This window comes from Cavia porcellus, unplaced genomic scaffold (genome assembly GCF_034190915.1).
Source record: "Cavia porcellus strain 051 isolate PalLab524CR breed Dunkin Hartley unplaced genomic scaffold, mCavPor4.1 scaffold_30, whole genome shotgun sequence".
Classification (NCBI taxonomy): domain Eukaryota; kingdom Metazoa; phylum Chordata; class Mammalia; order Rodentia; family Caviidae; genus Cavia; species Cavia porcellus.
Window position 1 is genome coordinate 34,679,603 of NW_026947513.1, and position 27,540 is coordinate 34,707,142.

Genomic DNA, 27,540 nt, shown 5'->3' on the forward strand with positions numbered 1-27,540 from the left:
ATAAATGCCCACAGCACACAATGAATTTACCTGTTATAGTAAATATGTCTTTAAAGTATGAAACCTATTCTTTACATGAAGGAGATATCAGTAACTGTAATCTGGTTGTTGTGATATGTGATTTACAGCTTGGGCAGAGCTGTTCATTACTCTGGTGTACGACACAGGGTTTGTAAAAGCACTCAAAGAGCTTTTCATTACTCAGAAAACACCTTCTCTAGCTAGACATTTTACTTTCCCTATCTTTCCACAAGCTGCACCAGAGATCTCAACGCATCAAAAATACTCTGTATTGTAACTGCCACGAGAAGACAGGCTGCCATATTCCTATCCTGGGAGGTATTTAGGGAAAATGGCATGCACAGAGCTGGTACCTGTCAGGTTAATAGTGCCTTCTGAGGATCCTGAATGAGCTGCCCTGCTTGAAGCTTATTAGGTATCACTCTTTCCAGACCTGTTTGCTTGGCTCCTTTTCTCTTTGAGTCTCTCTGTTTCTCCCTCTCTCCCTCCATTCAACCCTCCCTGTCTCTATCACTGTCTGCCTTCCTGTTTCATCAGCCTTTTGCTAAGTAGGTAAGGAAAAATGAATATTGTTCTCCATTAATATATTAATAAATTCACTGTTGGATTCCATGTTTTCAAGAGTTTGTTGTGACCTATAAAAATCTGCTAAATACTTATGGAAAAAATTCATAAGGTTTATTCCTTTTCTCCTCCTGCTGAGGTTTTTTTCTAATTTTGAAACTTTTGCTCTAGAATAATTTAGAGGACAGTAATGTGGTCGTTCAACATAGTGGAAGGCCAAACTGAGGATGCTTACACTGAGGGCCACCCTGGTTACTCTCTTTCTTCTCCGATTACAACTTTCTCCTTCCTTTCCCCAATGTGTACAAAGAAAATTCCAATCAGCTCCTCATGTATCATCAATGCCCGCCCCAAGAGCCACATCCCCATATCCGGTCCTAGGGAAAAGCCAAACTAGGCTGATTGTGGGCTCCTCTCCACATCCTTTAAATAAAATAAGAGACCTTTTCTTATATTCTGCTGTCACCCTCTATGAAAATCCTTTCCATATTTAGCAGTGAACTTTGTAAGCTCAAGAGCCACAATGAAAACACAGCAGAAAAACAGCGTCATTACATCAAATATGAGAAAATAACAATATCGTCACATGTGTGAGATGTATGAGGCTGATGCCAGCATAACAGGGCACTTTACTTCACAGAAAAATGTTTCATAGTAGGAGGCTATTTTTTCTAACTTAACAATTGAAGATATAGCACATCAAATATATAAATAAATACGAGTCGTTTATTACCATATTTAAGTCTTAGGTGGAATGCACAACTGCTTGGCTTTTACATTCCTGGCAGTGGAGACGTGTTAAATTATGAACGCCTGAAAACATGTGATGAGTGTATTGAGCGATGACTTTCTGACAGCTGTAGCACCATCAGGGCATCAGAAATTTTGTTTTCTATTATAAGATTATGAGATCTCCACTCTCTTATTCATTTAATGTGGACCAGAAAATAGTTACTTGACAATTGAAATAAAACAAATTTGTAAGTTTTTCGTGTATCTATATGAATGTATACTGTTTTATCTACCCATATCTATTATCTATCTGTTTGTACTTGTTGCAAAATAGAAGAATTCTTTTAAGGCTTTACTTTGGGGTTGTCTATGTTATCATTGATATAGAGCACACGACATATGTATTTAACTGGATATAATGGAAAATAAGGTTATTTTTATAAAGTTTTATTTAATCTGTATTCAACTATCTTCTCAATTGAATGTGAAAATATAATTTTTGTTGATGTCATAAAATTTCATCACATTGATATTTCTACTCCACCCCTGATTTCCTGGAGTGACATCCAAATTTCAGGGGTTAGGTCATTGATCTGAAGTGTAATATAGCTATCAAAGATTTCAGTTTCATAATTTGCTACAAGAATGACATATGTTTTGCTAAGATAAGAATAGATAATGTTTTGCCTGTAACTGGAAATGTGATGTAACACCTTGTCATTAAACTGCATATATGAGTTATTGGCCTCAGGTTCTATACTCCAAATCACATTTAAACCAAAGACCCTGGCAAGCACAAGGAGAGTTCAGGCTCTGGTAGCTCTTATCACTGCCAGTCACTTCAGACATTCAGTGCTCTGGCTATAAGAGGGTTACTCTGCTAGTTTTCAAGCAATTCTCTGAGATATTTCATGCCAACACCAACACTGCTTGCTAGAAGGGAGGGAGAGACCTCCTTGTGGATGTCTCCTGGGCTGCTTAAACCATGATTTTGACAATATCTCACAAAATTCAACTGGACTCTGTAGAGCCTTGCTTCAATCATAAGTAACAACTAGTCTTTAAGCATTCAATTCTAAATGAAATTGAAGCTCAATACGTAGTTTATGTCTTTTGTCCATCAAAGGCTTTAAAATTTCTTTTCCTATTTACCTCCCTTTGAGCATTGAAAAATAAATAAGAATCACTTTGCATGTCAATAAACTGTGTTATTAATGAAATGATGCTTTGATTATCTTATCATCTTCCATAGGTTGATGTTCATATATGGAAGCATTTTTAAAAAATTGTATGTTAATTCACTGGTTATTTGAGAAATACAAAATAAAACAACACTGAGAGATATCATCTCACACCAGAAAGAATGGCTATCATCAGGAAAACAAGCAATAACAAATGCTGGTGGGTCTGTGGGGAAAAAGAAATACTTCTCCACAGTTAGTGGGAATGTAATTGGTACAACTACTGTGGAAATCAGTGTGGAGATTTCTCAGTAAAGCTAGGATTACAGGTCCCACTTGACCTAGATATTTCCCTTCTGGGTATCTTCCCAGAAAAATTAAAAACATCACACCACAGCAGTATGTGTGCACCCATGTTTATATAAGCACAGTTTGTTTATATCTAAACCTTAGAAACAACCTAAATGACCATCAGCTTAGGAATGGATTAAAAAGATGTGGTATTTGTATACAATATACATAAAGAAGGATAAACTTGAAAATTTTATGGGTAAATGGATGCAACTTGAGACCATGCTCATGAGTGAAATAAACTGGATTCACATGTGTAAACATTGTATTGTCTCCCTGGTGTGAGAAACTGAAAGATAAGTAAGGTCTAAAAGGTAAAATAGATATTGTGAAATGGGGAAAAATTGTTCCAAAGGAGAAAGGAATCAGAATGGGGGAAAGAATAAACAACAGAAGGAAAAAGAGGAAAAAACGTCTAACCAGTTATAACCTTAGTGTCTCTTAGATCATTTGTAATAAAAGATTTGTGAAAATATTGACTGAATAAATTTTAGTTTTAGTCTCTGTAGTCTGTGTAACTACTTTCAAAATAATAATACACAATGCATTAACTATTGTTATTCACCTAGTATTTTGTTATGAAATTTTGTTTTACTTTTTTTTCATAAAATTAAAAAAAAATGTATGTTGATGTCCTCTAGGGTCCCCACACCCCAGTGGCTTAGTCCGTGCTGCTTTCGGCTGCAGTGAATTTTCACCACAATTCTCAGTGATTTCTTATGTTCTTTTCCTTTTGAATAAAATTTTGAATACAAACAGAGAAATGTATCAGTCTTTTAGGAACAAGAAGTTCCTAAAAGTTCCTAAGTACTCATTTGTTTTTACCTTAGATGCAATTTACAGCTGCAGCTAATCAGTTTGGAATATAACATGTTGAGTTATAGTGACTGTGTGAAATTCATCTGCTGTCTACAGCCTATCTGAGAAATATAGACAGTTCCCTGACTTACTACGGTAGACGTTAAGATTTTTCAACTTATGATGATATGAAAGTGATATACATTCAGGCAAAAACATACTTTGAATTTTGGCATTACATCTTGGCCTCCGATGCACTCTGTGTTTAGGTAATCTGTCACCACTGGTCATGCACAGTGAGTGGCTGTTCCCAGTCAGCCACGTGACCAGAAGGGCAAATGACCAACACTCCAGTATGCAGTGTTGTGCAACCATGATTTCTCTATGTCAGATTTATCAATTGATTTTTTTTTTGATTAATGATATTTTCAATTTATGGTATGTATATTGGGCTGAAGCCCAATCATGTCAAAGATTTTTGTAAGATATTGTTTTCTCTGGTGTCTTGATTTATCAAATAATTTATTAATTGTTTAATTACCAGCACCTTTAATGTTTTGGCATAAGGTAAGGAGGTTTGGATTGTTGTATGGCTTCAGAATTAAGGTTTTCAAATTTATTTCTAACTTTATTTTTTTCCCAAGCACAATCAAATGACAAATTGGGCAGAGGCTCTAGTAAAATTGCTATTTATTGGAGTCCTTTGACTTTATAAGCTGGGTAGTCACATGGCTTACCTTTGCTTTGTTTGTTTTTTTAATTGCTTTTTATTTTGCTTTGATTTCTAATCAAACTAATTTCTATGGATAATGATGACCAAGTTATAATTTGAACAGTTTAAGACTGACCGAATAAGTAAAGGGAAAAATTAAACATAATGCAAACAAGAAAACACATAGATCTGAAGTGGTTAATACTGAAATACTTTGTTCTAATGCATAAGCCTTGAGTTTAATATATGTATAATAATTTTCTCCTCATAACAATTCTATTAGGAACAAAAGAGAGGAACAATTTGATTCATCTACAGAGAAAATTTTGCCCTTAAAATTTGAGAGAATTATGTATATTCATTTAGTTGGCTCGTTCCCTTAAGAAAAATGACACTGTTATTTCAACACTGCAAAACTCAAGATAAATTTTAAAATGTTCAGTAAGAATCCTAGTTACTAATAACTAAATAATTTAATTTTTTCATGATCCTAATTACCAGATTTAATGCTTCTAAGCACTAATAAATTCATCTAGAAAATTATCAACATGGTTTATAAAATAAATACTTTCAGAGTTCATTATTAATTATCTTCTACAAGTAGTTTTATGATCCAACTGAAATTTTAATGCAATTTTTACACTTTATAATAGACTTCTAATTTTTACTAAAAAAGCATTCATGACATTAACTTTGTATGATAAGTCCTGTGGCTCAAATTCATTCTTTTTGCTTATATCCAATTTATGTATATATATAATATATTTACTATGTTAAGATGTCATGTTTTAAATACTTAAAGTTTTAGTCTTTTATTGCTTCATATATTGAAACTGTCAAGCCATTTTGCCAAAATTCAAATATAACTCTTTCACGTTATCTTCAATTTAGAGTTAGTGGTTTAGCATTTAATAATCATAAGTTTGGAGTAATCACTGAATGACACCATCTAAACTGTCCTTGAAAAAAACTTATGCCATGGTGATTTTAAACCTTTATCTCAGTAAAGATATCTCCTTCTACCTGAACACACAGAGCGCCTGGCTGTGTATCATCTCAAAATGTACTAGGAATCTGACAGAAATTTTGTATATTCTGAGGCAAACTCACGACTCTTGCTTGATGATTCAATAGATTAGTTGTACCAAATTCTTATTTTATTTTGAAATGTCGTATTATTGCTTTCTCAGGCACTCATTTGTTTATGTCTATTTTTTGAATAAAAATTCTTATGTATTCCATTAGTGAAATTTGTATTTCATTAGTGTGTTAATAAATTAATGAATTAGGCAAGCTTCCAGTTTCATCTTTCAAATCAAAATCTGCTGTGAAAAATGAAAAAATATGACTTTCCTGGTGTACAGACAGGATTAAAGCATTATATTTGTTATATAGATACATTCTTCCTGGAAGATACAGTACCAGTTCTTAGCCTGATCTGTAAAGTGTCTATACAGGCTAAGGAATGTGATGTCAATGAAATTATTTTATTCAACCAGAGTGCTATGTAACTATAGTTAAATATTAACATTTGAAATGAAAACTGTAATATTAGTACATAAGTGAAATATCAGGTTATAAATCTTACAAAATAAGAGACTCTGTATGTTGAGAATGTCAAAATACTAATAAGAAAGTCAAAGACAATCAAAGCAGATTTAGAGATATAAATAATTCATGAAATAGAAATTTAAATATTTAAAAAATTGAATATTTTAAAACATCATAATTTTATCTATAGATTAAAGGTTCTACAAAAATAGACTTATGCAGAAGTAGAAACTAAAATGTGAATAGTTGTTACTATAATATTAAAAACAATAATGAAAAAATATTCAAAGACATTATAGTGAGTTAAGAACTATCATAAAACTACAGTAATCAAGACATTGTAGTATTGTTAAATCAAGAAGAAAGAATATAGACCCCAGAAACAGACTCACACAAATAATGTCAGTGCACTTTTGACAAAGCAGTAAAATGATTTCAGTAAATAAATCATCTTTTCAAGCAATTTGACAAATGGTTTTGGGACAACTGTATATTTTCACATTCCAAAAAGAAGGTAGGAAGGAAGGAAGGAAGGAAGGAAGGAAGGAAGGAAGGAAGGAAAGGCTGTCCATCAAAAAATAAATGTGAAAATAATATCACTAGAACAAAGAAGCTAGACATGAATAGCTAGATGTTACAGACATTATTTTACATAATATCACTAATAAAACAAAGTAATGAAAAACTACAGTGATTATTCGTGAGAACAGAGGAATACTTTACTAAAAGTTAATATACAATATAAATGGTAGGATTATCAAGTTGTTTTCTCTGATTGTTGGGTGATAACTCATGAATCAATTAATGTTGCCTAGAACTCTGTGTACATAATTAATTTTAGTGATTATAATTCAAAAATGGAAAACTGTACCTCTATCTAAAGAAAGGTTTAAAAGTTTGTCTTAAGAATCTAACAAAACTTCACTAAAGTTAAGGGTAACAGTGAGACCTGGCTTAAATAAAATTGAACTATAACACAATTTCCCTAGGGATTACAATTAAACTTAAAATGAAGAGTAAATAAGCAAGATAATGTACGTACTTAAACTTTCCTACAGGGACAGCGTTTAAAGCTTTCAAAACTCCTTCACATGTATGCAGTATAGAAAGTATATCTTCTGCTTTATCTGTAGTGTGTGTGTGTGTGTGTGTGTGTGTGTGTGTGTGTGTGTGGTTTCAGTTGCCTGTATTTGAGATCTTTCCAAAAATATTGAGAGACAAATTCCAGAAATCGATTACCCACAAGTTTTCAAATACTATTCTGAGTAACACGATGGAATTTCACACCATCCTTATCTGCCACTCAAGGATTCTAGCATTTCTCTGTTCGGTGTCTCTACTATTTGTACACTACCAATCAAAAGAAACAGAGAGAGAGAGAGAGATAGAGAGAGAGAGAGAGAGAGAGAGAGAGAGAGAGAGAGAGAGAGAGAAGCACATTCATATCTACCATAGCATATCATTACAAAGTTGTTCTGTTAATTCTCTTTGTCAGTGTCTTGCTTGATTCAGTAATTAAACTTCATCAAATATGTGATCAAAATAATGATCAATATTTAAATTTTTAAATTTCACGACAAAAAGACACTCTGTCGTAAATGCCCTTCAGAATACTTTCTCTCACTTCTCACATGTTTATCCCACCTTCCTTCCATGTTTCTGAAGCGGTTCTGAAATTCCTATTTCCTGAAATCTTTAGATTGAGGTACTGAGGCTGGCTTCATGCCCTGAATTAACTCAGAATGTTTGCTTTTCTTGGTCATTTTGAGTTTGCAGAAGAGTCAGAAGGTGCACAGTGGATACAACTGGCAGCAACATTACCTGTATTTTTCTGGAAAGAAAACTTTGAGAACCAATTCAGAAGTGGCAAGAATGACCACGGAAGTGTATTCAAAGGTGAGGGGTGATTTGTGAGTGCGGTTAATAGCGATGTATGGTTTCCTATAATAAATGTGTGGTATACAATTTTGCCATATAAAAAAGTCCTTTTATATCTGTGTAGGAGAAAACACATCCTATTTTTGTAGTTTCAGTAACCGGGGTCATTTCTCTTACAGATAAGTGAGAACTACTGTAGTATAGTTCAACAAACATATACAGGGATAGCTAAGATTACATGAATGGTTGAAGCCAGTTTTCTCCCTATGGATTATGAATTTATAGATTAATAAGGAGGGAAGACCAGAATTAAGACATTTGTTTGGGCTCCTTTTAGCTTATACATACCCCACTTCCACATACCCACCCACACATCCACAAACGTACCCCTCCACACACACACACACACACACACACACACACACACACACGCATGCACACACCCTGGCTACATGCAGACACATACAAACATATAAATACAAATTTTAGATATTTATATGATAGTTAGACACATACATTGATACACAGATAGACAAATACATAAATGAATATTTATAGGTATGTTTTTACACATAGGTTAGATTACATGAATGTGCATTAATTTATTATTATTTTTCATTGAGGGCCTAGAAATAACTGTGTTATTCCAGTAGCTATAAGCCTATCACACTTTGTTTCTAGTAGCATCCTTGAATTAACAGAATAAGGGGTCCTTGCAGAAACGTTGATTCTAGGATTGGGCTACAAAACTACAGAAGTATCTTTTTACAGCTGATTAAAATGATTCTTAAAACTTGGTGCTTTTAATTCACCTCTTAAAAACATTTTCAGAATGGATAATTGAGTGTTAGTGAAATACACTAACATTTTTCTTTAGATACTGGTACAGTTGACAATATTGGATTAAGGCCTTGTAATCTACCTTATTCTGATTTGGAAAAAGTTTCACATTAGCACTACAGCACTGCTCACAGAGCACCAGTAATATATATATATATATATATATATATATATGATGGTTCATTTTATCATTTTTGGTTCATTTTACCTTTTTTGCTTTGGTTAATATTCCCATGATTCTGTAAACTTGGAATGAAAGTACTTATTTTCTTTTTTTGTACTCTTGCATATCTAACTGTATTTTGCATATCTAACTGATCATTCTGTGTTATAAAGACATCACTTTAAGAAGAATGTAAATTTTCCAATAGAGAAAGAATCTGTGCCTGTCAATTAATTCCCAGGAACTGACTAAATTTCAGGCAGATAACTTATAATTTAAACATACTTTTAACAAATTAATGTTTAATAGGGCAGAGAATGCATATTCTTTTATCTTAAACAGTAGAACTACTTACTTTTATTAAACTCAATGCATTTTCAATGTAAGCAGAATGCAGTGATCTAAACTAAAGCTCTATTCATAAACAGTATTTCAGTGCCACAAAAATGTTATCTAAATGTCCTTTAGAACATTTCTATAAATAAGTCCCCATATGGTGCTCAATTAGACAAACTTCCCCTCTGAGAACACAAGTCATATTCTAATAACAAGGACTCCTTCTGTGCTATTAAGCTAGAGACACGAACACACTTTCTGTGAAGTAGCCAGCTGCCTTTGTCCTTCCAAGTGTTAGTAATTTGGAATTTGCTGCTCATCTTTTTTGTTTTTATCTTATTTTTCTATGTTAGAAAAAATATGACCCAGATATACTTGGAAAATATAATACATTTGAAATTGAGAGTTCATGGCTTCATTATAATAATTCATAAATCAAAAAAGTAAAAGAAGGAGGGCCACACAAGACTGGCAAGAAGTTTAAAAATAGATGGATACATAATTGATAGCATATTTCATATAAATTTTTATTAAATTGCCTCATAAATGATTATTTAGATTTGAGCAGCAAAAATCAGAAAACTGAATGTTCAGAATTTCAAAAAGGCATCAGAGCTTCAGAAACAAACACAGTGATTCCTATTGATAACGTGCACAGTATAATAGCTATTATCTGCTTACAAATGCACTATCAATGTCATGAACTGTGCGGTAAGCTTTCATCCATCGTGACCAAGGGTACTTTTTGCATTTACAGGTAATGGTACTTCTTTTAGGGGTGGATTTCCAAGGGTGAGTATTCCTGGGAAGAACACCTGGAGGCCCAGGACAGAACCAGAACTCTGGGGTTCTCAAACACAGCACAGAAACACAGACCTGTGTCTGAGAATGAAAATGAAAAATGAGAAGCTGCAAACCTTACATGAGTCAGAAAGTTCAGACTCTGGCATGTGTGAAAATAAATCAGCGGAAGGGGGAGAAACAACCAAATGGTACCAGGGACTGAAGCATGTGTGAGGGAGAAGCGATTAAGCTGCGTGAGTCCTACAGAGCTGGCAGCACAGTGTGGCACACCGGAGACCTGGCGGGCATGATAAAGGAGAAATGCTTTTTGAAAAAGTACCCTAACAGAAAAGAGACGGGAAGTTTTATGCTATTCAGCAAATTAAAGTAAGAAGGAAAAGAGTTTTAGATTGTGTAGGAAATTTATGAGTGTGAATGTTAACAAGGTTTGTGGAAAAGTAGTTGCAGTTTTTGAAATGAGGAGGATCCAGAGTTTGCTAAAACACTGTCTTATCTTGCTATGATTTGTCTAATGTAAATTTATAGGAAAATGGGTTTCGAATGATCAGTGAGTAGAAAAATAAGATGTTAAAAATAGCTGAGGAGGGTAACCTTGGAAGTATGTAAATTCACGTAACCTCTGACATGTTTTAAAAAATCTTTAAAAAATTAGTTTTTAAAAAGGCTGCTTGGCAAAGAAAGGGAAGAGAATTTGTGAAAGCCAAGTGTTGACAGTCTTTATAATTCTCTACAGAGAAGGTTATGGTAGGGGGGTAAGCCATTGAAAAGAGGGAGGGATTCTATTATGGCACAGGCCACTGTTGAGAGCTGTACTAGAGTAATAAGAGACATATGTGTAAATTTCATGGCACAGAGGAATATTGTAAGCCAGTTAGAAGCTAGAATTAAAAAGTGCATGAAAGCATTGCTCCTTAGCACACTGGAGTTAGCCGTCTGGTTTCAGAATGACCCAGGCACATTCTGTTTATTGTGGAGTTTATCTCTATTATTAAATGTATTCTATTATTATCCCATTGTCTTCTCATAAGGAGTGTCCACTCTACGTCACTGGAATGAGTGTCTCTTGGTAGGGTGGGCTTCTCTAAGAATTAATGCATCAGCTCATCTGGCAGGAGGCAGAGGTCAGGATGCAGCAAGGGCAGGGAGGGGTTGTACACACATGTGAAGCTTCACTGACTTGGCAGCTTTTCATCTCTTGCCCAGTTCACAGCAAGCCACAGGGCAGTACTAGTCAGTGACCCAGTGTCTGGGGTCGCCTATGATAGAAGACACTGGAAAAATAGCAAACAAAGACCCATCCAGCAAGTCTATTAGCAGTACTGCAATGTGGGGAATATTTCCTAAATATCAGGATTAACAGGATTCAAAATGCATTATGCATATCGCAAACTAATGCATACCAGGGAAAGTAGGGGACTGGTGAAAAACGATAGGGCAAATGAGAAAGTATGTAATGTGCACATACAAATCCACAAAAATGCCAGGAATTTAGCTCGGTGGTAGTCTTTCTAAGTCATAAAAACTGCACAGGAACCTGTAAGTTGCAATTTAACAATCCATAGGGTAAACTTTATGTACATCAATATGATGCACTACACAAAGAAAGAGGAGTATGCCAGCCTGTAGAAGTAGAGATTGGAGGAGAGGGAGAGGTGTCAGAAGAGGAGGGAGAAAGGTTATAAAGGCATAGATACCCCATTTCCCCAACCCTGGATCCAAAATAGTTGGAGGTCCATCATAAAGTCAAGTGCAGAAAGCAAGCATATTACTGGTTGAGACGCATAGTTCTGTTGTATCTGAAGACATGGAACCTTTATTTACTAAAGGCATAATAGGGAAGACCAGTTGAATTTTGTTGTGTCTAGTGGGATTAACAATTATCCCAGAGGTTGGTTTGTAAGAGAGATTAATAGAAAATTATTTCTCCACGGATACCTGAAATTTCTTGTCCATCTACATTTTATTTTTTATGAACATAAAATTATTAGCGAATTTAATATTATTATTTCTAAACAAGTCATCAAGGCTGTCAGTTTTTCCCTAATCTGTAAATTCTCTCACAATTTTAATTTTACAGTGAAACAAATATATATCTACCTTTTGTTCTTGTATTCTAAACCCTATAGATTCATTATATCATATACAAACTCATTTATTTTTTTAGCAGAAGTGTGAGATTTCTATTATGCTTGGAAGCTGTTCTATTGCCAACACTAATGGAACTCATGGATTAATTAAGTAAAATAATTGTGAAGAAATAATCACCTTCCTCATCCACTCCAGGAAAATTTATGCATCAGGATAAGCATATTCTGTGTAATCTGAGAGAAGACAACTGACTCTTAGATTCTGACAGAATGTTACCCAGGAGTTGTGGCTGTTTTGTGTTTCTCTTTACTGGTTTGTCTGACCCCAAACAACAGCGCCTGCAGCTCAGTTACTAGAAAACCTGATACAAAGGGTGTTCGTCATCTAAAATAAGAGAATTTACCAACACACAAATGGCACCACAATGTTGTTGAGTAGTGGATTTAAGGTGACAAAAAGACGGCCTGAAGAATCTTTTAGTTGTTCTCTACTTCTGGTTTTATGATAATGTTCCACTCAATGGGATGAAAGAATTGAATTGTGAGCTGGTTTAGACATGCAATCTACCTAGAAGTTATGTAAAGGACAAAAATGTGGCATTAATACTTTGAGACAAATGGATCAAAAATTTGAGCCTAGCCCAGGGAAATTAGCAATTGAATTACATCGTGTCTCCAATTAACAACAGAAACAATAGTAAAAGAATGACAATGTCATTAATGTAAGAAATGTTCCACTCAGTCTTCCATACTGAAAATAGTGATATTAACTTTTAAGGATAGATAATATCAATAGCCATTTTAATAAAATGAAATATAGATTTCCAGCATTGGAAGACAAAATCACAAGTCATGAAATAAAATATGCCACACATATTTTTGATGTACTATCTTTAACTTTCATATTCACACTGAGGATAATTAGATTGTTTATACCTAAAAGTGGCAAAAGAGGACTGATAAAAAAGATTTTTTTTTTACCCCCAAGGTGTGGGTAACTAGGCTGATCAACTGCAGGACATTAGGATAGAGAATGTAGAGTATATATATATATATATATATATATATATATATATATACATATATTACTTTATGAAAAATTAAAAAAATATCAACAAATAATGATTACACATTTTATGAATGACAATAGTAGCTAATACTCTATATGTCCTTATCTTAAAAGTGGATAGTCAGAGGAAAGGTTATAACCCCAAAAGATTCTTATTCAGAGAGCAAGACATAGACCAAAAAATTAATCAAAAAGATTTTCATAAAAAAGATTCATAAGAACATAAATTCTTACAAAAATGAATCTAGCAAAAAATTCTTACAAAAATAAATAACACAAAACTTTCTTTTCTACTATCTAAATAAACTAGTGGTATAAATTGAACAAATGAGCACTATCTTAGAATGTTTTTGGAAAAACAAAATGTGTAATTTGGAGAAGTATATGAATTTCTCCCTGTTTTCTATTTCTCTCTCTTCTATTTTTCTCTTTACTTATATATTCATAAATATTTTTTCTTTCTCATGTAACAGAAAACAAGATGTTTGAGTCTATGTCATTTAATATTATGGTCTCATGTCGCATACATTCAGCTACAAATACCTCAAGTTTACATTTATTCGTAGTAGAGTATCTCCACTGTGGACACATATATTACATCTTCATCCATCTGTCAATGGCCATATTTATACTTATATCATCTAACTCAAATTTTAAGGAACCCTTAATTTCATAGTGTAAGTGCCAGATTATTAGTGATAGACAAGTTATATTTATGTGCATACATATTATATACACTTATGTAAATAAACCTACACATGCCTAATTATCACTTTTATAAGTTTTTTTCAAGGCTGCAAAGAAAAAATTACAATTATATCAGTTATATGAAGTTATTTAAAAGATTTATAACACTTTCTTTTCTGGTAGCACTAGTCAACAGTCAAAAACAAGGGCTAAGTAAATTGGTCTGTGTGTTCCTCTCTACTTACCGGGTATTTTGAAGATTTAATTTTTATAACCCAATAATACTTGATAAGCAAGAACCAGAGACATTGTATCAGAAAAGGAAAATAGACTGGGTCAGAAAACAGTTTATAGAGCACTATGAGTCACTTTCTAAAAGTATTTTTATTTTGATGAAGTTAATTGGTTACAGGTGCATCTTTGTATTTTCTTCTGTCATTTTCCGTTACATCTATCAAAACCCAATACTGCAGAAATTCTTATCAACAAGCATTTATCCAGAAAATCAAATAATTAGTCTTTAGTTTACAGTACCATTGTATTTTCAAATGGCAAATTAATAATGTAATTGTGTTTTGGTAAACAATCTAGCAGCTGAGTGTAAACTAATGGAATGTCAAATTAAATTGTCTAATAGTATTATGCCTTATAAGAAAAATATTTTAGAAATATTGATTATGTGCCAATTCATATACTACACAAAAATTATATCTTCACAACAATACCATCAGATAGGACATAAATACTTTCTTCATTTCACAGAGTACCAAAAACAAATGAATATTAAACATGATTGAGAGTTTTATAAAAGGCTTCACAAGTACAGATATATTAGGCTTCAAAAAAGACAAATTTTAACCTAAAAAGTACTATGAGCCATAATTCTTAGAATTTCATGGAAATAGCAAGTTGGAATTTGAGTAAGAATATATTGAACTAGTGGGGGTTGTGGATATCTCATCCTATGAGGAAGAAAAACTGAGATATTCATAATGATAATGATAATGAAGATACACCGCTAGCCATATATAGGTCAATCAACCAGTAGAACACTACTAACTGAACTATGTTTTAAAATGGAAATTAATAATATACTGTTCACTGATTATATCTCACTGAAAATTATAGTAAATACACAAAAGAATCAAGGCATAATCTTATTCATATATTCCAGAAAATGTCACAAATAAAAACATACAAATACTGTAAAATTTTTAAATATTCATCATTTTAAAATTTGGCCTGAAATTTAAGTAAATGATGAATAATTAAAGTTCTTTTGATATTTTCCACTCCACCAGAGCTTTATTAAAAAAGTATTTTCTTACTTGTTTTCAATAGCAAATCATAGTATAAATTTTCTAAAAAAAATCCAAATATCTTCTCTTTTCATTTCCGGAATCAAATATTAGAATTAGTATTCCATGCATCAAAGATTAATCTTAGTCAATAAGCTTATAAAGAAAGCAATTGATAAAATACTTGATTTATTGTTCATAATTAAGAGAATCAATGGATCATGACAAGAGTAAAGATTATTTACAAAATTTAGCAGAACTTGGGTTGGAAAATCATGCCATTTATATTATATTAGGTTTTCTGGTAGAAGAATTTACTGCTACTTAAATTTAGGGCAAGTACATAGTCAGCCATTTAATTAGTATCTGTTTTTTGGCTATGAATTGTACACTACAGTAGGTATTTATGTATTTTGAACATGAAACCAATAAAATTATATAGTAATTTTTACATAATTTTCCTCTTATTTTTCATTTACATGAAAAAAATTCTTTTGTGTGCTCTTAGTTGCAAGAAAATATTGCCTATATTAAAAGCATTAAGATGATACTACACAATAATACCAAATGCATAACTTGAAATCGAAAGTTCTTTAGAAAATTATGAAATAATATTCCCCAAATATTGTATAAGAAAATTACAAACTATTCTGCCTATAATGCATACATATATTTAAAAATTAAAATAAAGAAATGCTAAATTTTATTATAAAATGATGATACTGTCATTTTATACACAAAATTTATGAACATGGGTTTAATTTGTGTCAGATGAGCTAATATACAGAAAGTAAAATGATATCTCACAAAACATTCGCAAAACAATAAACGTTACCATCTGAGAAGTCACTTAACATATAATTAATACAATGTTAAAATAATAGCACAGAGTTAATGAATAATTATTTACTGTTTACCTCAATCAGCTATGTCTGATGTATAGTAGGAAATAAATATTTGACAATGACACTTTGTAAGAGAGGTGTTGCTAAACTCAGTATTCACTCCATTACTAAAGAAGCTACTTGAGATAAAACAGGTTTGGTCTTTTAAAGTGTTCTTCTATCATTTTATTCATGTGGTTTTTCTGGGTGTTTCCTCTCTTTATGCAACTGCCAAATGGGTAAGCTCCTTGACAAAAAAAAAAAAAAAGCTTTACAGTTGTAATATGCCTGCTACACAGTAACTCTCATAAACCAACACACAATGTGATGTTTAAAAATGTGCTACATATTTCAAAAACCAAAAATCACATAAATAAACATAAATACACATTTTTCTTTTTTAAAAAAAAAATTGAAGGACAAAAAAAAACAGAAAAGGGTACAACTTATACAGAATTTCAGAAAAAATAAACGGGAAATCACTAGTTAATAGATTACATATTGTCATCTTAGAAATAGTTGTTCAAGTTACAAAATTGAAGCATAAAGAGTGGACATTCAAACGGTGAGACTGCAAACAGTTCTGTTCAATGATCCAATAAAACTCAGTAATATGGTTACCTATCTTATACACTTAAACTTATATGTAGTTATATTCTTTAGAGCACTTTCTTTTGTACAATGACAATTACACATTTTGGGATTTATTACTCCCACTGTTCTTATTACTTCTTTTTGAAGAGAGTAAAACCAAATGTGACTGAACAGAACAGAGTCAGTCAAATCAAAAGGATGGACATACTACATAAAGTAAAAACACAAGGTAAAGTAAAAACACAAGTAAAAACACACATACTACATAAAGTAAAAATACAAGGTGATCAGCAATGGTTACCATCATACCTCTTGCTATCTTAAAAAGAATTGCCTATATACACATTCTGAAAAATGTATTTAAATCTTTGAATATGCATGTGTGTTTGTCCTCATGGAGATAAGATTGAATCTTTATATCAGATATGGCAATGTCATTCATACTTATTATGTGTGAAGATTATATTGTATTTTTATGAAAGTGAAGCTTATATTTTAAAGTTAGTATAATGTGAATTTCTACTCCTGGGGCAAGTAAGCATGTAGTGAAGTCCTTCCTTTTTGTGGTTCATACATTATTTTTGTAATACCTTATAAAATAAACCATACTATTTCAAGAAAAATTCAATTCCTTATTTTCTTGTACCTAGTAGATTTTCTTTGAACCTAAAAGATTTAAGTAAATATTTATGAATGGAATTGATTATCACTTATAAGAACATACAGCATAAAACAGAAAGGGACATATTATATCAAGGATATGTATTGACTAATTAATTTTGACACTGATTCTGTAAAATAAACTCAGTAAATGTCAAGGTTGTTGAGTGAGCACAGTGATGTTTATTTTAGAATACTGTACCAGAATTTGACATTTAGCTAATGCCTCCAGGAAATCTGGGTTATGTGTTGGGTCATAACTTACTTCTTCTGAGACACTATATGGCAAGAAAGTTAACTTTTAGCCTTGAGGAGAATAGAAAGTTTTTCTTGCTGTATCAGTCACCATATCCCATCTCTGGAGGGATAAATCAGAAGCAAAAACAAGACAGTTTGCCTCTGGGAAAGAAGTATGTAATGAATTGATCTCACACCCTAATTGCACCATAGAGCAAGATGAATAGTTTATATAACCCAAGTAATTCCCTTCTTCCCAGAAGGTTAGTGAATTAAGAAGCCGCTGCTATAGTTTAGATGTTAAATGTTTCTCCAAAGAGCCATATGCTAAAATTCCCGTTTGGCATTTGGAGAAGTTGTAGAAACTTTCAGGAATGCTGCGTAGTGGGAGGTGCTCCAGCCAGGATGATGCCCTTGAAAAGGAGATCAGGATCCAGCTTCCTTTTCTGTCCTCTTTTCTACACTGGACACAATATATAGTTTGTTACGCTGCTCACTCTTGGCCAGGATGTGGTCCCTCACCGCGTGCTGAAAACCATATGAGTAACTGACCGTGCATGGGTCAAAATCTTCAAGATCTTGAGCCAAATAAATATTTTACCTTTACAAGTTGATTATCTCTAGTACTTTTCCATTGGAAAGCTAAGATGACGGCTCTTTTTCATCTTAATATATGCATCATTTGCATAAATGCTATTCTTTCTCTTTGATAAAATATAATTGGGGAAACATTCCAAGAAGTACTTTCTAGATCTTAATGTCACTGAGTGGCTCTTATATCCTGCAAATAACGTAGCTGTTTTGGAATGGAGGTTGGAAGTGAAGAGGGGTCAATGTCATTTAGAAAAACTGATTAGGTACACATTTTTAGGCTAGCAATGGGATGCCCCTTAAAATAAGTCATATTAGGGTACAATTCTTCATCCATTCTCATTCTATCCCGTAAGGAAGCTTAACGTAAAATGAACTGGTCTTTCATTTTCCAAATGTACTTTTTAGTTGCTATTAGGAATTTCTTTTGGAAATGCATAACCAGTCTTTTAAGTTCAGTTTTCTCATAGGTGAATTGAAAAATCTACAAAAAAGGGCATAAGAAGAATCTATCACATTAAAAAAGAGGCAGATATCATTAGACTACTACTCTTGTATTCCTGGAGATCTGAATTTCCACCAAAAATTCCTGAGAACTCTATAAGTAAACTCCACCTATAGAATATATTGCTAATGTTGACTGTCTATGTTAGTTGAATTTTGAAATTTACACAGACATCAAAAAGGTGATTTAATACAACATTTGCAGTTACTGGATGCAAATCAAATCACAGATGAAAAAAGATAAGGGTCAGAAAGTTTTTTTTTTTTTACTTTACTGGAGAACTACATAATTCAAACAATGCACCAGTAGGTCTCTGTCACTAAGGTAAGAACTCCATATGAGATTTGTACTGGGAGACAAAGAAATAGAAAGACCTATGTATGGGGAGTACAACCTGCCTACTCAGCTCTACATGGAAATTTGTCAATATCCAGTGAAATTTAATATTCAAATAGCCTGTTACTTTCTATAACCTGTGTAAGTATCCCAATGCGAACTATATGATGATATGCACGTATGCATGAATTTCCCCGAGTAACAAATTTTTACTCATTATTATTATTTACCTTTTGTATAGAGATGGAAGGTTTGAAATATCCTGAAAAGGTACATAAATATCTTATATATTCTTTTTGTAACTCTTGATTTGTAACTCTTTTTTTTTTTAGAAACATGGATAGTTAACATTCCTATTTATATTACCTAACCTAATATAGCGTAATATCAGTTTTGTTTATATAACTATTTAATGAGTTTCATGATAAATTAAGGCAGTATGTGTGTGTGCGTGTGTGTGTGTGTGTGTGTGTGTGTGGTCTTCATGTGAGATATCCAGATATAAAAGTAGAAAAGGTTTAAGTGTCATATTTATACAGGTACAGAGGAACACGGCCCTTGAAGCAGGCAAGTTTGTATAAGCAGAACAAATCTGGTAGAACAATGGCTCGGAGGCATATAAATACAAGCCACACGGGAATTATTTCAGTGCCACAGAGTTTGATGCAAAATAGAGACTTCATATTTTAATCAGACAGATCCATATCTTTAGGGATAGGCTGAACCTAGTTGCTACTTTGGTTGTAGACACAAATCATCATTCAAGTAACATTTCATTTTGGGAAACTAATTTGTTCCTATAAACAGTGTACCACACATTCTCATAAATCAACTGTTTACTTCCTGCCAAAATGTAATGTGTTTTGTTTTATGTTGTGTAAACACATGCTCAAGGCATAGAAATCAATTTAACCAAAGCCCAGCATTTTATTCATAAGTATTATATAGGGAATTCCATATCATAAAGCAGAGAATTTCAACAATGTTTTCTATTCTTGTGAGTCAACTTTCCAGCTATGAGAAATATTTGAATAGTAAATTCTATTGATGTAGAATCAAAGGTTATTCCCTAGGTAAAAACTGTTTAGAGACAGAAATTTCTGAGGGGGAGAGAGAGAGAGAGAGAGAGAGAGAGAGAGAGAGAGAGAGAGAGAGAGAGAGAGACAGACAGAGAGAGAGAGACAGAGAGAGAGACACACAGAGACACAGACAGAGACAGAGAGACAGAGAGAGATGAAAGAGACAATACAGAATGTAATTCATCCTACCATTTTACAGCATTAAATATAAATAGCTTTTACTCCTTGGTTGGCAAAATAGTATGGAAATGTTTTAGGAAAAGACAAGGAAAGTGATCTGTTCTGATATGTTGTCAAGCATTGACTCTGGGAACTGTACTTACCATGAAACATAATTTAAAATTTTGATTTAGATTTCAAGAAGAAAAACCCAAAATGATGTACATGCATTTCAGTAATTAGTGAGATTGGACTGACAACAGAAATACAGAAGTAGAGGATTTAAGAAAATGATTTAAGTCCAGACTTTAAATATACTAAGAGAAAAAGTTAAAATATTTTCATACCAAAATGAAGACCATAAATGAATACATTTTTGAATTGTGAGATATAGTGGTAGAAGATATTTCTCTTCAGGTGGTTAGAGGAAGTGACATAGGATTTCTTTAATATATTAACTCTTTTTTTCAGTAATGATGCTTTATAAGCATTGTATAAGAAGTAATATTAGAACAAAGTGTAGAAATTGCAATTTGAGTGAAAAGGCAAATTTTAACTTGTAAATATTCTCTATGTGAACAACTTTCCTTTTATTGTTCTTAGTTTATTTGAGAAGTATTGGATTTATACAATTACAAGCATAAATCAAAAAGCTTTTGATCACCTCAGAAAACTTATTTTACCTAGATGGGATCATTTCTTGAACTGACAATTTTCCATAGCAAAGTAAAGAATATTGTTTCTTTAAAAATGATATCTTATGGGTATTTTGTGATTATATTTTTGCATACTGGACACAGACTTGAGGGAGAGCTTCGAAAAATCTACAGTTCAGGTGTTGCTACTGATAAGTGTTTATGTTACTGGAAAAGAAACATAAAATTTTCTATGATGGCTGCTTGTAACCAGTAAAAGAAGAAAGAATATTAAGAATTCATCCGTGAAAGTGCTGAAAGTCAATAATGCAAATATTTAAAATCCATGGAGAAATTAACAAAAACAAGCCTTCGCTACAATAAAAAACGTTTAGTCTGTTTAAAATGTGCAGTTTTCCTATGTTAAAATGTAGAATGCTTTATATAGAATTTGTGATACTTTGTATATTGAAAGGTAGTATTCATTTCTTCAAGTAATGATATGATATTGTTCATCAGAAGTGCATATTATTTAGCGGTTTTCTTAATTAATGATAACTATAATGATTAACACAAATTTTATTGTGATGTTATATAAAAGTCTATGGACTTGGGAAGTACGTAGGAAATATTGATGGAAATATATTCACATAAAGCTTAAAAATGATATTAATCTGCAAAAATTTCTCATATAAAATTTTCCCATATAAAAAGTCACATCACCCTGCTTTTTCAGTGAAGTATTGTATGGTACTTTGAATTGAATTAGAAACAGAATAAACTTGGAGTTAAATGGATCATAAATCAATAAACACCTCAGCCTGCTGCCTCATGCTTTATTGATTCACAAGCTGTTTATCCCACACGCATTGTGCTTGAGTGCAATCATCATTTAATTACATTTTCTGTATGTACCAAATTGTGTTTTAGATGTCTTCCTAGACCAAACAATTTTGAGCTCTGTATCTACTCACTAACCGTGGGTTTTGTTTAGCCTTTCTTCTTAGTATGCTAGTCTTGATTTTTGCTTGTTCACTAGATACATCTCACAATGGTACCTCATTAAGGCATATTTAACAAAATCTCCCTAATTATAATCATGGTTATTGTTCTCATTTTTTACATCAAGATTGATTTGAAATATAACTGATGATGTATGCTGGATGAAATATAGCATACTATGAGTCACACAGAGCTGCTGAATTTTATAAATCCAACCCATAAGAAGTACTTTTATTAAACCTAACTACGTAATGTTCTAGAACAAGGATACAATAATGAGTTGACTTAATATGTAACATGATAGGCATTCCTCTTCAAAGTAATTACGCATTGCGTATTCTTCTTTTAGATTATTCTGAGTTAAAAATGTTGCCTTCAATAAACAATGCAGTGCTACCAGGTAACCTTTTATTTTTATAATAAGAAATGCAGATTAAATTTTTGATTCTTTTTCTAATGAAGGAGTTTCTAAACTAAGAATCCATAGAACAGTGTCATAGATGGAACTTGTAAATATTCTTTAGAAAAAACATTACAATGGCACCTGAAAGTTTAAAAAAGATTTTTGCCTGTAATCCCAGCACTCGGGAGGTTGAGACAGAAGAGTCCCTATGAGTTTGAGAGCAGCCTGACTGAGTGACATTGTGAGAGCCTGTTTGGGGAAAGAGAAAGAGAGAGAGAGAAGAGAGAGAGAGAGAGAGAGAGAGAGAGAGAGAGAGAGAGAGAGAGAGAGAATTTCTCTGCAAGAAACAAATTACACCAGATACTGACAAATGGGAGTAGACTTTAAAACTCAATTGGGGGTGTGGCATCATTTACATCATTCTTCAAAATGATATAATCATACGCTATTTGGATTCCTATCTGTTGCTGATGCCAGTACTGACATCTACCCTTAGAGCTTACATATATTTCATGTTATGAGAGGAACAGCACCAAGCTTACCATTAGCTCAAAGAAACAACTCCACCAACAAACAAGTCTGATGAAAAAAATTTGTTCATTGATGATTGTAAGCCCAAAAGTGCATTTTTAACTCCATCAACTTCAATAAACCCAATAAAATATTCAGTTTTCAATATTTTAGCATGATTAAGCACTCCCACTCAGATCAAGAAGAAATGTTATATTCACACTGCATAAATATATGAATAAGGAATTTTTCTAGGTAATTAAGCTACATTATTTTATACATTAAGTAATAAATGGATGTAGGTAGTGGTATTTGGGATGCTGTAGATGGAAACTAATGGTGGATTTATATGTTCTTTTCTTGATTCTAATTTGATTATGAAGCAAAAGTTATAGGAACTGAAGAAGAGACTGATTTTTCTTTATAATGCGCCGCTTAATAATTCAGATGTTATATTTATTTATTAGTGTATGTGTGTGGTTTTCCAATATTTGCCCAGTATTACCAAAATGCCTTTTTTTGCCTTCTATAACATGTCAGGTACTCTGATAACAGTAAAGGTAGTCTAAATAATAAAGTTCTCATAGACCAGAGTGCACTTTTGCGGATGAAACTGTTTTCAAACTTGAAAGCAAAGTTGATGTACCCATTGGGGACTATTTATTCAAGAGATTTGCCAATTTCTGCTGAGCACAACCCACCACAAACATATATCTGCACATACGTGACTACAGAACTAGTGTTTGTCGTGATTTCCAAGTTATAGATAGTTCAGCTGTTTGATGATGTACATATATTGTGACCATATCTATGATACAAACTAATCTACAAAATAATTTGTAATCCTTAACCAAACACCAAATAAATGACTTCTTTCCACTTTAATTATATCCAAATTTAGAAAGCAAAAATTCATCAAATTTTCTATTAATCCAAACTTATGTGCTGCAATTCTTAGTAGGACATGCAGAGAATGTTGTTAAATCTGTTAATTTTGGTGGTAATCACTTACATTTCTAATATATTTTCTATAAAATCATATGATTTTTGTATATATTCTAATAGAGTATATGTTCTAATAGTCTGATAATGTGTCTTAATGGTAAACATTTTAATTCATATAATATTTCATTGGACTATTGGTATGACAGATTTTGAGAATCTGTGTGGTAGTGGGAATTAGAAAAACAGGAAACTCTATCATTATCAAGTTTTCAGTATGGTACATGCTTGAGAATTTCCCCCATACATAGTCATATAGATGACTTTCAAAAATCCCAAAATCAGAGAAATTGCATTAATTATTGATAGTATTTCACAGATGTATTACGTTTTAAAAAGCATAAAAAACTATATGCAATATCTTTTAAATAGATCTATTTCTATCATATTTTAATATTTCATGGAAAATTTTGGAAAAATTGTATTTCGTGGACATGAAATATTAGCTAGCTTAAAAAGCAAAATTTATGCTGGGGATTTAACTCAGTGGTGTAAGCACTTGCCTGCCAAGCACAAGAGTTTAATCCCCAGTACCAGTAAATATATAAATAAATAGCACAATTTAGGTTTTAATGTTTTCCATAAAATTAGTACAATTAATCCCAGTTAAATCGTGTTCTTTCATTTTATAAGGCACCTTCCCAGTAAACTTTCTGAATCACAAGACACATGAAATACTTTTAGATGCCTTAATAACAAAATTGTATATTGATTTAAATTTTATGATTCTATTTATCTATATTTTAACTGCTAAATGATTTAGAATTGCATTTTAAAATACATACATTGATAATAGACACATTTTAACCATATTATATGTAATTTAGCAGTTTTTTCGTGTGTTTGCATGTAACTTAGAAGAGGATTTTATTTTTAAATGAGGTTTTGTTTTATCTGAGCATTCTGAATTATTGTTATTTATTACATTTATTTTGCTTTGCTTTGTTTTATCTAGTCTTACTCTAGAAATGCTCTACTGTAGGAACTGCGGTTAACCCAAGTGGTTTACTACAGGTTATGTCACTTGGCTTCCCCAAAGAAACTCCCCTACACTTCAGCCACCTCAGAGATGAGTCAGGTCACACCTGGTGTTCATTCTAGCAGTGCTTTTACAAGATGGACACGGAGAGTTAGCTGGTGGCATCGGTATGATGCACTCAGCCGTCTAATGACCATTTGGCCTTGGAAGGCTCTATCCAGAGGCCTCTGACAGAGTTTGTAGGATTCTTTGCTCTTTCTTATCTTTATATTCAGTCTAGGTCAGTCACAAGCTATTTTCTTTTTAAAAGGTTAAGGTATTCTAGAACGGAAAAGCTTTGTTTTAAGATTCATAAAACTTCCTTCCACATAGAAGCGGCTTTGTTATCTAGAAATCTCTCAGCCAAATTGAAAAGTCCAGGCTGCATTGCCTCTTACTGCTAAGGGAAAGGATTATAGCCCCTGTGAGATGTTGCTGGCTGTCATTAATCACTTAACCATGATATAAATTTATTATAAACTAATTGGGTCAATGTTAGAATTTCTCTTTCTACTCTGAAGCCTTGGGGATTATTGGTCTTTGAATGTTTTTCCAAATTAAGTACACTATCTGCAAAACCATTACACTATTATTTATTTTTCATTAAACTTAATTGATGCAATGTTTGTTAATTATCTTCTTTCCTCTATTCCATTGATGAGGACAAGATTGACCTGTTTTCTATGGAGAAAATCTCAACAGTGGCTTTTTAAAAAAGGAAAAGCAAATAGAAACAGAAATTATTTAATTCAATTAGACTTTTATTTGGATATTTCTTCAGGATTTAATGTTTGAACTTTCAATACTACAGTAATTACAGAGAATCAATTTTAAAAAAAAATATTAGTTGATATATTTACATATAATTTTATTTTTAATCAGTAAAGTCACCTGAAATTGTAATGGCATCATTGAAATAATTAAGGCTAAAATTTCTTTAAAGTGCGTACCATTTGACCATGAGAAGTATTTCTATTAATTATCTGCAGAAATGAGGCAGTGTACTGCAGTCTAACAACATGGGAAGTAAACATACACAGACTTATGATAAATTAAGAAAAGCAAATATGAATTTAAGATACATCTGTGAAATTGTGCAGTTAACATAAAACAACTCCAGTGAACTTTACAGGATTAATTATAGTAAAACCAAATTAAATCTTTCCATCACACAGTCCTTCCTTTTGACTCTACCTGTGTCTGTATCACATGGTGATGTAACAAAAGAAGCTCCATGGATGAGGTAGAAGGGATGTGCCCAAGAGGAAAATTCCTCAGCTTGCCAGCTTTTAAATGGATGTGTCCTTTCTCTAAATTGAAATAGAGAAAAAAATAAATAACAAAGAAAAGAGATATGGTACACTGATTATTGTAAGTGCTGTGGGGAAAAATACATAATGAGAAAGAATGAGAGGGGAGAACATAAGTGGAGTTTGCAAATTAAATTTGGGCAGTTACTAAAATGACTTCTCTCTAGGGAGGGCATAATTAAGCAAAGATCTGAAAAAGCACTACTATCTTGGTGACTCTATGTTGTTGGATATAGAACAACACTCTGGGGGATTTAGGCAGCAAAGGAAGACTACTCTCGCCCAGCGAGTGGGAGGAAATTTAGAAAAACCAACTGGGCTACAGTACACTGAGTAGAAAACATTTAGACCCAAGTATCATCAAAGGATTAGACTACACCACAAATAATTTTGCAAATTTTGTTTTCCACTCTGAGTATAAGTGGAAGCCATTTGGGGAGTCTGTGAAGAGGAATGAGAGGTTGCAGCCAATGTTCAAACAGGAACCCTTTGCTACCTTGATAACAGACTGAGACAACAGATTAGGGGAACAATAACAGAGATCTGGAGGAGCCATAATTATGGTGTGAGGGCAGTAGCACTAGAATAGTTGAAAAATATTTTTGAATACAGAAATGGCAAGACATATTGACAAATTGAATGAAAGACGTGAGCCAAACAGACAGGTGTTAGGAGGACATCATGATATTTTCCCTGAATAATGGCAAAGATAGAATTAGTTTCTGAAGTAGAGCAGTCAATATGCATAAAGTGAATTTTCAAGGGAAGAGGGAAATCACTTCCAGAAGAGCTAAATTTGAAGTTCATATTACATCAAAGGTGAACCATTACAGAACGTTTTGTATGCTACTTTAAAATTTCAGAAGCGCAGCTCAGGACGGCAGTGTTTGACTCTGGTGGATAAGAGCACGGATGAGGTTGTACAGAGCATAAGAAGCCTGAGGACTGGGATGGAACCATTAACGGCATCAATGAAATGAGCCAAAGAAAAGAAAATAAAACAGCAAGAGGACAAGAAGCAATTGTTGGTGGGGTGAAGCTCAAGCCAGTGGTGTATAGTACCAAGAAAGTGAAGGGGCCATTTAAATTTGGTAGGTGTAGGTAAAATATACTTTTAATGCTGCCAAAATTTAAATAAACTCTAATGTAAAATTAAACTATTGGATTGGGAAAAATAGAGGCCTATTTGACAGAAAAATTTAGAAATGAAAACGTCTGAAGTGAAGGAGAAAGATTGCTCTCACAGTGTGTGAAAGAGGAAGTGGAAGAAATGAAATTGTATAATTATTTTTCTACAGTGGGGAGAAAGAAGTTGCAGGGACATGAGGATGCACACACCCAGCTAACAACCAGATGCTGTTAATAGGGATTGTGTAAACTGGCACGACACTCACCACCAAAAACGGAACCATGAACAAAGCAGAAGCACACCACTGAGTCATGCTATGTCTCCTTGTCAAACTTATGGGTTTTGGTAAACGTTTTGTCTCAGAATTTATGATTCCACATTTGCCTTCATAAATTCGCCAGCTGAGCTTAGCTA